The sequence below is a fragment of the Ambystoma mexicanum genome, chromosome 5q, assembly GCF_040938575.1.
Source record: "Ambystoma mexicanum isolate Mex_15411 chromosome 5q, UKY_AmexF1_1, whole genome shotgun sequence".
Taxonomy (NCBI): Eukaryota; Metazoa; Chordata; class Amphibia; order Caudata; family Ambystomatidae; genus Ambystoma; species Ambystoma mexicanum.
In genome coordinates this window covers 1,246,464,979-1,246,478,724 of record NC_090933.1, presented here as the reverse complement: position 1 = coordinate 1,246,478,724, position 13,746 = coordinate 1,246,464,979, and positions in this window count along the sequence as shown.

The window sequence follows — 13,746 nt, the reverse complement described above, 5'->3', positions numbered from 1 at the left end:
GTACACGACCCCTGGTGGTGAATTCATTAAGATGTTTTGTTTGGTTTGTTCTCCAAGGATGTCCGTGCTGTATGACAGCCCTCTCTTGTGATACATCTATGGTCCTAAATCAAGGATTTTTAGTGCGGTGCAAAGTGACTTTGCACTGCTGCAAAGTACCTTTGCTCTGCCAACACCCTGATTCACGGAGCAGTGCAAAGTGGCTTTGCACCAGTGCAACGTCAGTGCGAAGTCACAGTGCACTGCAGAAAAACACTTTGCACCGCTCTGTGAATCACGGTGTTTGTTGGCAGTTTGCACCGGGCTAAACATTCCATGGATACGGCCCTAAATATGTTGCCCACATCAATAATGAGTGGGGTGTTCGAACTCAGTGTCTGACTTCAAAGCGGCATCATCATGGACTTTCATAAGCCCATTCATTCAGCCGGAGGCCTTCCCTGCACTCAGGCCCGGCCTTAGGGGGGTGAGCCGGGCGACCGCCCGGGGCGCCGCGCCGCCCTGGGCGCCATTAGCCCCCGCCACGGCAGCTCGGGGGAGTCTTTCAAGGGCTCCCCCGAGCTGGCGTAGAGGGAGAATGCACAGCAGGCTGGCGCATTCAATGTGAATCAGGTGCTCAGCACCCCATTGTCACTGAATGCGCCCCCCTGCCGCAGGCGCCTTAACCGACAAAAGGCACCGTTAGCCCCACGCCAGCTCGGGAGAGTCCCTCATGGGCTCCCCTGATCCGGCATAGTGGCGGCAGGCGCCTCATTGTTTGTCAATGCGCCCGAGGCAGTGGGGCGCATTTAGGAACAGTAGGTTGCTAATGCGCCCTATTCATAGAATTAACTCCTAAAAAAAAATGTCCTCTCCTTGGCCACGCCTCCTGTTGACCAGGGGTGCGCGGGGACGGGGTAGGTGCCAATTCTCCCAGGGCGCTGCTGCCTCTAAGGCCGGACCTGCCTGCACTATTCTCATTGGGTGGCCTTCGACTCCAGAGGGATCTTTGCTTGACGGCTGGAGCTCGTTTCACTCTAACACTATCAATGCTTCAGATTTCTGCCTTCTCCGCTCCATCCTTTCCTATTACTAGTACTTCTAAGATGGCTGCAGGTTTCTGGCATGACACGCCCCCTCCCGTCTGTCCCCGCCAGTCCCCAAGAACGCGGCATAGGCACGTCCCAGCAGAGCTACACGATTGTGTATACCTGTGTGTGTGTGTTCAGGAGACTGTCACTCAGGGCATTCCCCTTCTCCCCATTGCAGACCCTGACTCTTCACAGCCACCCTCTCATTTATTTATTTATTTATTTATTTTAGTCATTAAGTATTTATAAAGCGCCTGTACAGCAAATGGTGTTTCAAGGATCCCTTCCTTGCCCGATTCACCCATCTTGCAGGGTTTCTGCGCTGCCACCACTATGGCTCATGTGCTGCCAACACCATGGCGCATGCCCCGTGATGTCAAGTCAACACTGCAGCCCCAACCCATGCTTCAAGGGGATGAGCGTGCCAGGACCAAACTATATGGACCAGCCATTGTACATGTTCTGTCGCCACCGACCGCGTCGCCCTGGTGGGTATTCCCCCCAGCTCGGATGCCGGTGCCATCCTACGGTAATCAAGGCCTCCTACCTAACGTCGTGGATATATAGTGCTGTTGCACACACAGCACGTAGTGCGATGGATAGTCCTCCCCACAGGGCAGTTCTCAGCTTCGTGCCATTCAAAATGGGCATCTAATGCAAGGGCAGTCATTGTTTTTCATGCGCCCTCATCCATGCCCGGTGCTTCTGCGTGGTTCCACCAATTTACCTTTAATAGTGGTGAGTTTATTGCAGATTGTGACGTAGTCAACCATTTGTTTTTGTATTCTTGTGTTGTAATGCCATTACCCACATGCCCCCCTTTCACACCATGTAACACCAACCCCATCCTTTTATCCCACCGCTGCATACCTTGCCCCTACATGCATGGTCCAAATAACTCGACCAAACATAGCACGGGACCACTGGATGCCGTCTCCTCTACCCTCAGGACAGCTGGAGGCAGTGCCTTCAAGCAGAATGAAGCAAGGCCTACTTCTGGGAACTGCCCTGCTTACTCAACCCCTTCACACTGCCTGTATATTATGTATTCCAATTAGCACCCCTTCATCTGCAAGTGCCCCTTCCTCTGGAACTCATCTAGACTCGCCTATTAACCCCACTCACCTCCCTCCATCTGTCTGCTGGCTCCCTGGAACTCACGCTCCATTTGCAGCAAGGACATCATTACTCCTGATTGTTTCGTTTTGCTAAATCTGCAGTTTCGCCGCTGAACGGGAGCCGGTCAACCCTTCGCCGCCATGTCAATCCCGCTTCGCCGACATCTTAAGCCGCTGCGGTCTCTGCGGAGCTGATGGCGGCCGGATGCTCTTTGTAAGCTCCGATTGGCTGTCAAGCCTCCACGCTCTCACCCACATGGCTTCATTTGAAATGTACTATGCCGCAATTTCGAGATCCTTACCCTCTTGCTGTACTCCGGCTGTACTCTGTTATTATTAAAGTATTTATTGAGCACGGACATAGCTTGGGGAAGCGACGGAGTGCCTACTCTGATGCCTCTCAGGCACGTGCACTGCGTGACCGTTCCGCATGCGTCGCTTTGCGTTTATGCCTCGGTCGCACAGGTCACGTCAATTTTATGGGGAAATTGATTTGTGGAATAACTGTTATTTCCTAGCAAATTCCCTTACGAGCGACTGAAAAGTCTGAATTTCGGGAGCAAATTCTTTTTAAGGAGAGGTGTTTACTGAGGTTTTGTCACTCGGAAACGCTTTTGCTGTATAGGCGCCATACAAATGTTCAATACATAAATAAATAAAAGAAGTCCTCGGTATGGTTCCGCTCCCAGACTCCGATCTTAACCGACTCCCATGCACTTCTACGCTAGCCCTCGTCACCTGCCTTCTCATCTTCATGCAACATGCACCAAGACAAATCAAGTGCTCACTCAGAAATGACATCTCCCAACATATACCACCACCAACTCCTACTATCTCGCGATCATGCTTACACTAACCTGCACATGGGCAACAGGTTCCTGTCTGCTGAACACCAGCACGCAAAGACAGTGTAATGGCATGCCCTACAGTCACTTGCATGCACTCAGCAGGCTTTGTCCTGCCCAACGCCTAATAAAAACTCAAAGACAAACCACACACACAACAAAAGCACACGGCCCTCGCAAGAGAGGGTAACACTCAGCATGTCAATGAAGTGGTGTTTTTTTTGTGCCAACTGAAGTGGGCTCTGTGCCCTATGATGTGGGGTTCTGATTTCTCAAGTGTCGCAGATGTGTGAAGCAAGAAAAAAGAGGTCAGACCCCTACCTCTTGTATTGAAAAAGCCAAATGGGGATTCCAAGATGCCGGTCGGCACAGGAGGACGTACTTAAGTGTCTCTCCCGGCCGAGCCGCATAACAAATGCATATGTAAAGAAGCTGGTCGGTCGAGCGCAAGCCTGTAAGCTGTCTGTTAGGCTGAGTAGTGTGGGCTCCCCTTCGCTCTAATTCTTTAACCCTGGGATCCCTGATACAGCAATAATAATACAGACAGAGGTTTTTGTTTGTGGAAAAATGATGGCCGTAGGCTTGTTTATTTTTTTCTGAAAATAGCACTAAACAATAATCATAACAACCAACAATGACACCAACTCGCTTTTGGGCACTTCGTGTCCAGGGGGTATAGATGCCCAGCCCTCTCCTTGGCTAGTCTTAGTTAACCGGGGCATTCGTTCCTGGACACGTGCCGCTGCCTACGACTTTCTGCAACCGTGTACCGAAGGAAGTACTCGGCGTTCCTGTTCCTTGTTCTTACTCCTCGCGTTTTCGCTGGGTGGGTTGGGTGTCAAAAACGTTTCCTTCTCCCCCTTTTCCAGGCCCTGGGAGCTTACCCGTCAGAGGTGAGCTCCTTACCTGGTTGTGCTCATCCTTCTTTTCGTTGGGGTATTTATACCACCTTGGCCCATTGTTGTACTACTGGGGGGCAGGACTTCCTCCTGCCCCCCCTGTTGCTTTTCCTCACACCTTTCTCTGTGTGTGTTTGAGTTGCATTGTCAACGCCGCGGGTGGGGGCGCCGCTTGGCTCCCCTCCCCTTGCAATTCACGCCGTTTGGTTCCCCCACCCTGCGCCTAACCCCCCAGGCCCTCTATCGTGCCGCACTTTGTGCCGCACGGGGCCTGGGGCATAGGCTGAGTAGTGTGGGCTCCCCTTCGCTCTAATTCTTTAACACTGGTATCCCTGATACAGCAATAATAATACAGACAGAGGTTTTTGTTTGTGTAAAAATTATGGCCGTAGGCTTGTTTATTTTCTTCAGAAAATACCACTGAACAGTAATCATAACAACCAACAATGACACCAACTCGCTTTTGGGCACTTCGTGTCCAGGGGGTATAGATGCCCAGCCCTCTCCTTGGCTAGTCTTAGTTACCCGGGGCATCCGTTCCTGGACACGTGCCGCCACACCTGAGTGGGTGCCGCCTCGGCCGCTCAGGTCCCCCCAAAAAGCGTCCCTACCTGCAACCTCGCTCAGCTAATGCTCTAAAAATGTTATCTGTAAAAATTCCCATCCCCTTGTTGGATAGGTGTACCCCGTCCCGGTGGAACATCTCTGGGTTGTTCTGTGACCAGCCATGTTTTATAAACTGAAGCCCCATACTCCTACAGTACTTTTCTACTGCCTTGTTGAGCTTTTTCCTTGCAACTTCAATTGCATGCCTCCTGTGTGCACTGTACCAGACCCTGCGGGTAACTATCTCAGACATGAAAATTTCGGTTTTCCACCAGCAGTGTGCTATAGCCCTTAGGGACTCGCACATGTTGCGCATTAGTTCGCCCTTATTTGTCTTGACCAGGTCATTTCCGCCAAGGTGGATTACCAGATACTCCGTGGGGTCCCTGAACCCGATCAGGTCCGATAGCCGATCGTGAATGTCCTCCCAATGCATTCCCGGGAGGCCCCACCAGGATGTTATCGTCTTTTTAAAATGCAGGCCCTCTTTGAAGTCTTCGATCCACCTGCCTGCCCGTGTCACAAATGAATGGCCGACTATCCATGCCGACTTGTAGGGGCTCGTATCTACATGGGTGGGTAGGAGAGAAATCATAACAAGTTTTCTCTTACATATCTTTTGAAGCATTATGACCTCCACCCTCCGATTTTCTTTACTCCTTTCGCTCCAAAACCTTCTGCCCATGCCGACGTAGCTGCCCCTATTCTAAAAGAGTGGGTCCCATACTCTGCTGCATCCCACCCCGCTTCGACTATGGTTTTCTTTAGCACTGCTTGGAACTGGTACCTGCTGAGCGCCCTGCCGTCCCTGTGTATTTGTAGCTGCCCCCCGACTTTTGGCCGTACCTCGATAAATTCCTGGGTGATGCACCTGGGACAATGCTCCCTATCCTTAATGCAATTTAGCTCTATTGTTCTACCTTTCCCCATCTGGTCTGTTTTCGATTTCCTCAGTATTATCGAGATGCCTTTTGATCCTATGGTGACGTTGTCACTTGCCAGCCCGTCCCCTGCGACTGTGTTGCGCGCTACCAGCTCCCCAATCCTAAAAGCCCCGTAATACGCTAATGCAAATGCCACCCTGAACAGCCTTGCCTCATAACTGTTGCTACATGTACTATGCAACAAATGTAACAGTTTAACCAATTTACCAAAATTCAGGGGTCTCCTGCTGTCTGGTTTCTTTCCCTCTAATTTTGCCCTGCCCTTCATTGCATATTTTATCCCTGGGCTAACTGTTGGGTCTGTCACCCCGGGCCACCTTAGAGGTATATGCGACTGCAGCCAAATGTGATGCCACCCAGCTTTTTCTTTTCCCTTGTGCAAATGCTTTTTCCAGGAAGTCACACATTTTGGAGATTGTAATCTCCCCCACTTCTTGTAAACCAGTTTCCTTTAACACGTTATTTACATGCTTCTTGTATTGCTTACCAGTTTTGTATGTTATGGCGTTCCTGGCCAATCTTTCTATCACCTGACCTTGCACCTCCTCTTCTGAGTCCTACCTTGTAGCTGACCGTCTTTCCTCCATTGCTTTTAATGGGATCCATGCCTTCTGTGGCATGGGTGTTTTTATCCTGTTTGCATCCGGCCGCAGCTCTCGGAACTTGTCCTACTGGAAACAAGACAAGGCGTCAGCGACCACATTTGCTTCTCAGGCGATATGCCTCGCCTTTAAGACCACATTATTGTTCAGACAACCCAATGTTATTGCCCTCATTAATTACAAGACCAGCGGGCATGATTCGCTTCCGTTATTTATTACATGCACTACTGCCATGTTGTCTGACCAAACGTTCAGCTCTTTGCTATTTAGCTCTGCCTCCCATGCACACAGTGCTACCCAGATAGGGAACAGCTCCAGTAATGTGATATTACTCGTCCAAGCTGCCTCCTGCCATGCTTTTGGCCATTTGTCTGCGCACCACTCTGTCCCCAGAATTGTGCCAAAACCAAATCCCCCGGCTGCATCTGTAAATAACATCCTCTTGCTCTCCTCGTTTATTGGTGAGCGCCAGATCACTGCTCCGTTGAATGATTTAAGGAATGCATCCCATACCCCCAAATCCTTCTTGATTCCCCCGCCAATTCTGACTCTGTGGTGCCCCTCTTTTGCCCCTCTTGTTCTCTGTTCAATCCTTCTTTGGAATATCTTGACTTTTGGTATAACCCTACCAGCAAAGTTTAGTTTACCTGCTAATGATTGCAATTCCTTCACCGTGGCCTTGTTTCTCCCTTTCAGGCTTTTGATTGTTCCCAATAGGTCTGCCACTTTAACCTCTGGAATCCTGCACACTCCCCTTTGTGAGTCTATTTCTATACCTAGAAATTGTATTCTTTGTGTTGGGCCCATTGTTTTTTCTTCAGCCAGCGGGAAGCCCCAGTCTTCTGTTAATGCCATGAATTTGTCCAAGGTGGCCCTACACAGTTCGGAACACTGTGGTCCCACAAATAAAAAATCGTCCAGGTAATGGACTAATTGTGCCTCTTCCATCTCCTTTGTGTGTGGCCATTGTAAGAACAAACTCACTTTTTCCAAATATGCACATGAGGTGGTGCAACCCATTGGTAAGCATTTATCAACAAAGTATTCGCCCTCCCAATGCATGCATAGCCACCTCTGTGATTCCCTATTGACTGGAAGCAGGCGAAAAGCTGACTTAATATCGGCCTTCGCCATGCATGCCCCCTTCCCTGCTTGCCTGACCACCTGTACTTCTTCCTGGAAATCTGTATAAGACACTGACACTGAGTCCTGTGGTATGCCATCGTTCACCGGTGCCCCTGGGGGGTATGATAAGTGGTGAATCAGCCTGAATTCACCTGTCTCCTTCTTCGGGACCAGCCCCAATGGCGAGCATATGTATTCCAAAAATGGGGGCGATCTGTATGGGCCCCCTATCCTCCCCAGTTCTATTTCTTTCTTGATTTTCTGGCCCACTAACGCTTTGTTCGCCAAGGCGGATTTCAGGTTTTTGGTGTATTCTGGGACCCTTGTCCTTCAAATGGGATATTGAAACCCTCCTGGAAGCCTCTCCTGATCGTCTCTGCAACTTTCTTGTCTGGAAAAACCTGTAGCCACCTCTCCATTCTTTCAATCTTAACTGGCGTGGCCCCTTTCTCATTGCTTTTCTTAACTCCGTTTGTCCAGTACCCTGTGCGTGCTGGATGCTGCTCTGGTACATTTTGTGGTGCTATGTTCGCCCCTACAGTTTTTGCATCTGTGACTGAATTTGCATTTCTTGCCCCAGCTACATGGTACCCCATTCTCGAAGTTTCGACATTGCGCTGTCTCTGACCTTGTTGGCCCATTGCTTCCCTTACCACCCCGTTGTGCTGTTGGTAGTATGCTGTTCTGCCAACTTCTCTGTGAGCTGTATTGCCTGCTCCGAAAACTCTGATCCCTTGCTCTGTCATAATTGCTCTCATATCTTCTATTATATCTATAATCGTTTCTAAAATCGTTTTGCCAATATTGCCTCCTTTGATAGCCTCCCGCACTACTCTGTTCCCTGGCATCCCATTTTTCTTTTAGCACATTGATTATGTACAGGTTGAAGTTCTCCTCATCCCAACCTATGTCTGGGAAGCAATCCATTTCTTTTCTAAATTCATGGTCATATTCCTTCCATGTATCCCCCCCAAATGCTTTGTAAACCTTTAAGACCCTCTGCTGGTATGTTACCAGTGATAACCCGTCTTCTGGATATTTTTGCAGTATGATCGTGGACATTATCTGGAAAGCTGCCGTCCAATTATCGAAATTCCTAGGTACTGGTGCCCTTTTTAGTAGTCCCTTCTCGTCCTCCTTTATGTCCTCTAGTGATACATTCTGCCCTCTCTTTCGGACGCCTAGTAACAAAAAGATATCTATACATTCTTTTCTCCATATTTTTTCCTTCACTTTCTCATTAATGTACCATGCCTGAGCCTTCATAGAACGCCCTTGGGCATCTTTGCCGACCGTGAGCCTGCCATATTTTGTCATAACTGTGGCTGGTACTTGTACTGCTATCTTTGTAAGCCCGTCCGGTGTTGCTGGTAGGCTGGTGGTCGCCCCCTGGGGAGTGGACCCTGGCGTAACCCCTTGTCCCCCTCCTTGTGGAATGGGTCCCCCATTGTCAACTGGGCCACCTGACCCCCCTGGCCCACCTGACCCCTGGCCATCACCTGCCCCCTCTGTCCTAGCTTTTCTCTGTTTCTCTTTATGTATTACCCCCTTCCATTTCACCCATGCCTTCAAGTGCTCCCTCTCTTCGTCCTCGCTACTTTCTTCCTCATCAGACGTCAGTGTCAATTGTGTGTTTGTTGTGCCTTTTTTCTTTCTCTTCCTGGGTTCTGGGCGACTTACCCTGAACCGTGATGCATTCTTTCAACATTTTAACAATTTTGTCCCCAATGTTATTATTAATTTTTTCTTTACCTTTTTTGTTGGTTTTCTTTTGCCTCTTCCTGGGCTCCTACGGCTGCTCCTGTGGCCCTCCTGCCACTTCTCTTGCCCTCTTCTGGCCTTGTGGTAATACAACCTACTCATCGCTGCTGCTGGACTCCTCTAATAGCAAAGGCGACATTGCCCTTGCCTTCTCCTCCTTCTGCATCAGCTCCATTACCCACTGCGCTCCGTATTCCTTTTCTGCTTTTTTTTGCCCATGCGCTAAATTCTTGCGCTCTTCTTGCCCTTTCTTCCGCCATTTCTCAGGGTTAGTATAAGAACCTGGCCCCCTGCGTATTCACACCCAGTAGATTTAATGTTTATGCCCTGTTGCTGGAGTTCGAGGTCATTGGATTAGCACTGAGGCCCCCCGCGCATCACCCAGTGATTTTATCGTAAAAGTCTTGATGACGATCGTCTTTGTAGCATATGCGGGCGCCTGCACCTTTAAGAAAGACTTCCCAGTGCGTCCGCTCCTGTTGTTTGCGTGCGCCTGGACTGGCTACGCCTCCTCGTTCTTTTAATCGGCTCTCGCGGGCTTCGCCCGGCGCCTTTCCCTGCCCTGCCGGGCCTCTTCACGCGTTGCTCCTTTGTGGGCGGTGCTCCTTTGCAGCTTGCCTCCTTCAACTTGCGCTGCCACTGCTCCTCGCTTCTTTGCCGTCGATCTCACCCCGACTACTGCCGCCGGCCCCTTCCCCGCAGGACTTCGTTGTTTGCCGAGACTTCCTTGCAGCGTCCTTCTGCGTGGCCGCCGCCCCTCACTTCTTCGCTGTAGGCTGTCTCCCCGGCTGCGGCCGTCGACCCTTTCCATGGAGGATTTGTTTACTTGCAGACTTCCTTGCAGCGTTCTTCTGCTGCAATCACCGTCTCCCGTGGCTACTTCCTCTCGGCGTCCGCGGCTCCTGCAATCTTCACCACACGGCCCCGGCGTCGAGGTAGGCCGGCACTTCCCGCCGCTCTTGCAATCTTCTCCACACGTCCCGACACTGCTGTTCGCCTAGCTGAATGCTGTGTGTTGTGGAGAAAAAAGAGTCACGAAAAGCCCGCAGAGGCAAAACGTTTCCTTCTCCCCCTTTTACAGGCCCTGGGAGCTTACCCGTCAGAGGTGAGCTCCTTACCTGGTTGTGCTCATCCTTCTTTTCGTTGGGGTATTTATACCCCCTTGGCCCATTGTTGTACTACTGGGGGGCAGGACTTCTTCCTGCCCCCCCGTAGCTTTTCCTCACAACTTTCTCTGTGTGTGTTTGAGTTGCCTTGTCAACGCCGCGGGTGGGGGCGCCGCTTGGCTGCCCCTCCCCTTGCAATTCACGCCGTTTGGTTCCCCCACTCTGCGCCTAACCCCCCAGGCCCTCTATCGTGCCGCACTTTGTGCCGCACGGGGCCTGGGGCAAAAGTCGGGGATCCAGGGGTTGCATGAGCCGAGAAGGAGCGGGGTGGCAGGCAGTCTACGGAGCTGAAGCACCGCACGGGGGAGAAGACTGAGGAGCCTGGGGGCAGTGCTCCAGGAAAGAGCGGCCCGACCAGGGAAAGAGTGCGCCCAGAGGGGATCGGACCACAGCGGGCTCTCCAGCCCAGGCGGGGGTCCACGTCGCACCATAAAGAAATCCTCGAGCGGCCGCACCGACCTCGCGGACCTCGGGAGGCGCCGGCGGCCCAACGGTTAGGCCGGTGGCAGCGGAGACTACCCGTCCCCCACTCAGCTCCAGAAAGAGGAAACAGGCGAGACTGGCCACATCGTGCCAGAGCCCGCGGCTCTGGAGGACTCTCAAAAGATGCCCAGGCGTCCCAGGTACACAGAGGGCAGGTCGGGCCTCGTGGGCAGGGCCGACAGGAGTTAAGCCCTTGAAGAGCAGCAGCTTCAGCAGCAGGGTCCAGGGGTCCGGCGGCCCCTTCTCCCTTCTCAGCCACAACACCAGGAGACATCTGCACCGTCCCTCCACCACAGCACACCACGCGTGGAGGGGCAAAGAAAGGAGTGGGAGTGGCGGCCCCTATCCGGAGCAGGTAAAAGCAGAGAGTCTCACCAGGGGCGCGGTGAAAAGAGGGGCAGGAGCGGCACCCCCCACCAGTAGGCAAGCAAGGCAGTGGAGGAGCGTGAGAGGGGCCCTCTGCCAGCAGGAGTGAAAGCAGAGATACAGCCGTCAAACGAGGACCCTGCAGGGGCAGTGGGAGTAAAGTTCCTCACAGCTGGGCACAGGAGGTAACGAGGAGGGGGTGGACCACCACCTGAGGCATAGCTCTAGCGGCCCCCGGCCAGGCGTTTACTTACCCCTGCTCCCCTCCGGGGAAACAAGAATCAGACATTTGCATCTGAGACCAAGTGGCATACACGGAAGGCCAGGGAGGGGCCGGGTCATTAAAAACTTGGCGGATTACATCTGGCGTGGGTCCCCCGGGCCCGGGGTGGGAATCCACAACCCCACGAACGGGACATTGGCGGCCACTCCACTCCAGCAGTATTAGAGGGCCGGCCCTACACCCCAGCGATGAACCGACCCGGCGCCTGCACGGGGGAACCCTCAATTTACCATCAGCTGCCTCTCAGATACGAAAACGAGTCAGGCATAGATGTCCAAGTCTAGGACGAAGACCCCGGCGCATTCCCCACCCCAAGGAAACAAAACAGAAACCTTAAGCAGCTCTGGTCCACACAGGACACTTCAAACATTGCATCCGAAGAAGTGCAGCCCTGGTCTCCCGATCCCATTCAAGAAGCCATGGCTGGGAATTTAATGAACAGAGCGGAAATGCAAGAATGCTTCAAGGAGCTCCAGGCGCAACTCATTAACTCAGTACAAAGCCAGTTCAAAATGCAATAGGAAGATTTGAAACAGTCCATCCAGGTAATCAAGAAAGAGATAGCAAAGCTGGAAGAACGGACTGACATCTTAGAAAGGCAAGTTCAGCAGGTGGAACAAGACACGCACAAGTCAGATGAGACGTTAGAACAAATAGCCCAGTCCACCACTTACCTCGAAGCCCAGTGTGAGGATCTGGAAAATAGATTGAGAAGGTCCAACATAAGTATCAAGAACATACCAGAGTCAATAGCGGACTATGACCTCCGGGTGACGGTCACTGAGATCTTGGCAGATGAGTCGGAGCAGCAAATGGGAATTGACAGACTTCACAGGTCAACTGAAAAGGTCAACTGAGCAGGTTACAAGACCACAGGACGTCATTGTGGCAATAACATCCTATACCCAAAAGGAACAGATACTCTGCAAAGCAAGGCTCGCAGCCCCTACAAGAATAAATGGGCACGAGGTCTATACCATGATCTTGCTCAATCCACCTTGCTCAAGAGACGGAAGATGGGCCCGGTGGTCCAACATTTAATAAACAACAAAGTAAAATACAGATGGACGTTCCCGTTTGCCCTTCTGTTTATTTGGGAGGGCTCACAACACAGAGTGACCACGTGTGAAGAGGGAGAAAGGCTCCTGGGAATAAAAAGCAGACCAAGTAGCGCGCAACCTCTCACACAAAGAAGAGTGAGCGGCTTAAATAGACAAGAAAGCTGGACAACGGTGCAGAAGAAAGGCAAAGGGAGAAACCACAAATCAGGGGAAAGCCCACCAAGATCTCGCCATGCGGAATAGAAGACAGCGATAAGGCAAAATACTAAAACAATCCAGCAACCACAATATAAGGGACTCGACCGACATGACATCAGCAGGCCTGGACGACGGGCAGAATACCATGCTTGGAATTTCTAGTGGGGTTTAGGATCCCCCACGACGTTTTTATCCGAGGAGGAACAGGGACCGGGACCCCCGGACAAGTCGTCCCGGGGCATATAGCAAATCGGCCCCTCCCTCGAAGAACAGTTATGACATGGAAAGGGACAAATGGGGTGTTTTGGTGGCAGGGGGGGAACAGGGTAAGGGACTTAAATCAACAAGAGGGAGCCGACACATGGGCCAGGGACAACAGAATGTTTTGTAACAGGAACCCCATGGATCAAGTGCCAATCCTATCTCAAAACATCAGAGGCATGAATACGCCAGCGAAAAGAGCTTAGCTGGACCAACAGGATAAGAGATAGAGAGCGGACATCCTTCTGTATCAAGAGACTCATATAAAGAAAAGTGAGAGAGCAAAGACCAAAATCAAGGGGTACGCAAAAATATTTCATTCTACTGCGGAGGGGAAGAGAGCAGGAGTCCTTATAGCGATACGCAACACAATTGCCATGAAGATCCAGGAGCAAAGGACAGACAAAGAAGGATAATATATCTTCATGATCACATTACTGGAGGGAAGGCAGATTACACTAACGTCAGTATATGCTCCCAAAGTGAGATAGGAAAGTTTTCTTAAGGAAACATTGGCAGCCCTGGAAGATTTTGTGACGGGAGACATCATTCTCGGCGGCGACATGAACCTGGCATGAAGCCCCAGCCTGGACAGGAGGGCCACAACCTGCTAGGATACCAGGGCCCCATCGAAATCATTGAGAAGGGCATTTGAGGTGTTGTCTCTACAAGACCTTTGGCGAGCCAAAAAAGGAAATGAACGGGGCTATACGTATTTTTCTCATGTTCATAATTCACAATCTAGAATAGACTATATCTGGGCATCTACGGGGCTAGTGGGGAAAACCAAAGAGATCCGCCACGGCCAGATTTCCTTTTCAGACCATGCCCCGCTGATAGTGACAATGGCCATGGGGGCCCACAGGGCGCGGCTGTGGTCCTGGAGATTCCCCAAGACCTCCTCCGAGACGAAACGGTGGTGGAGGGGATTGAAGAGAAAATAAGAAATTACTTCAGT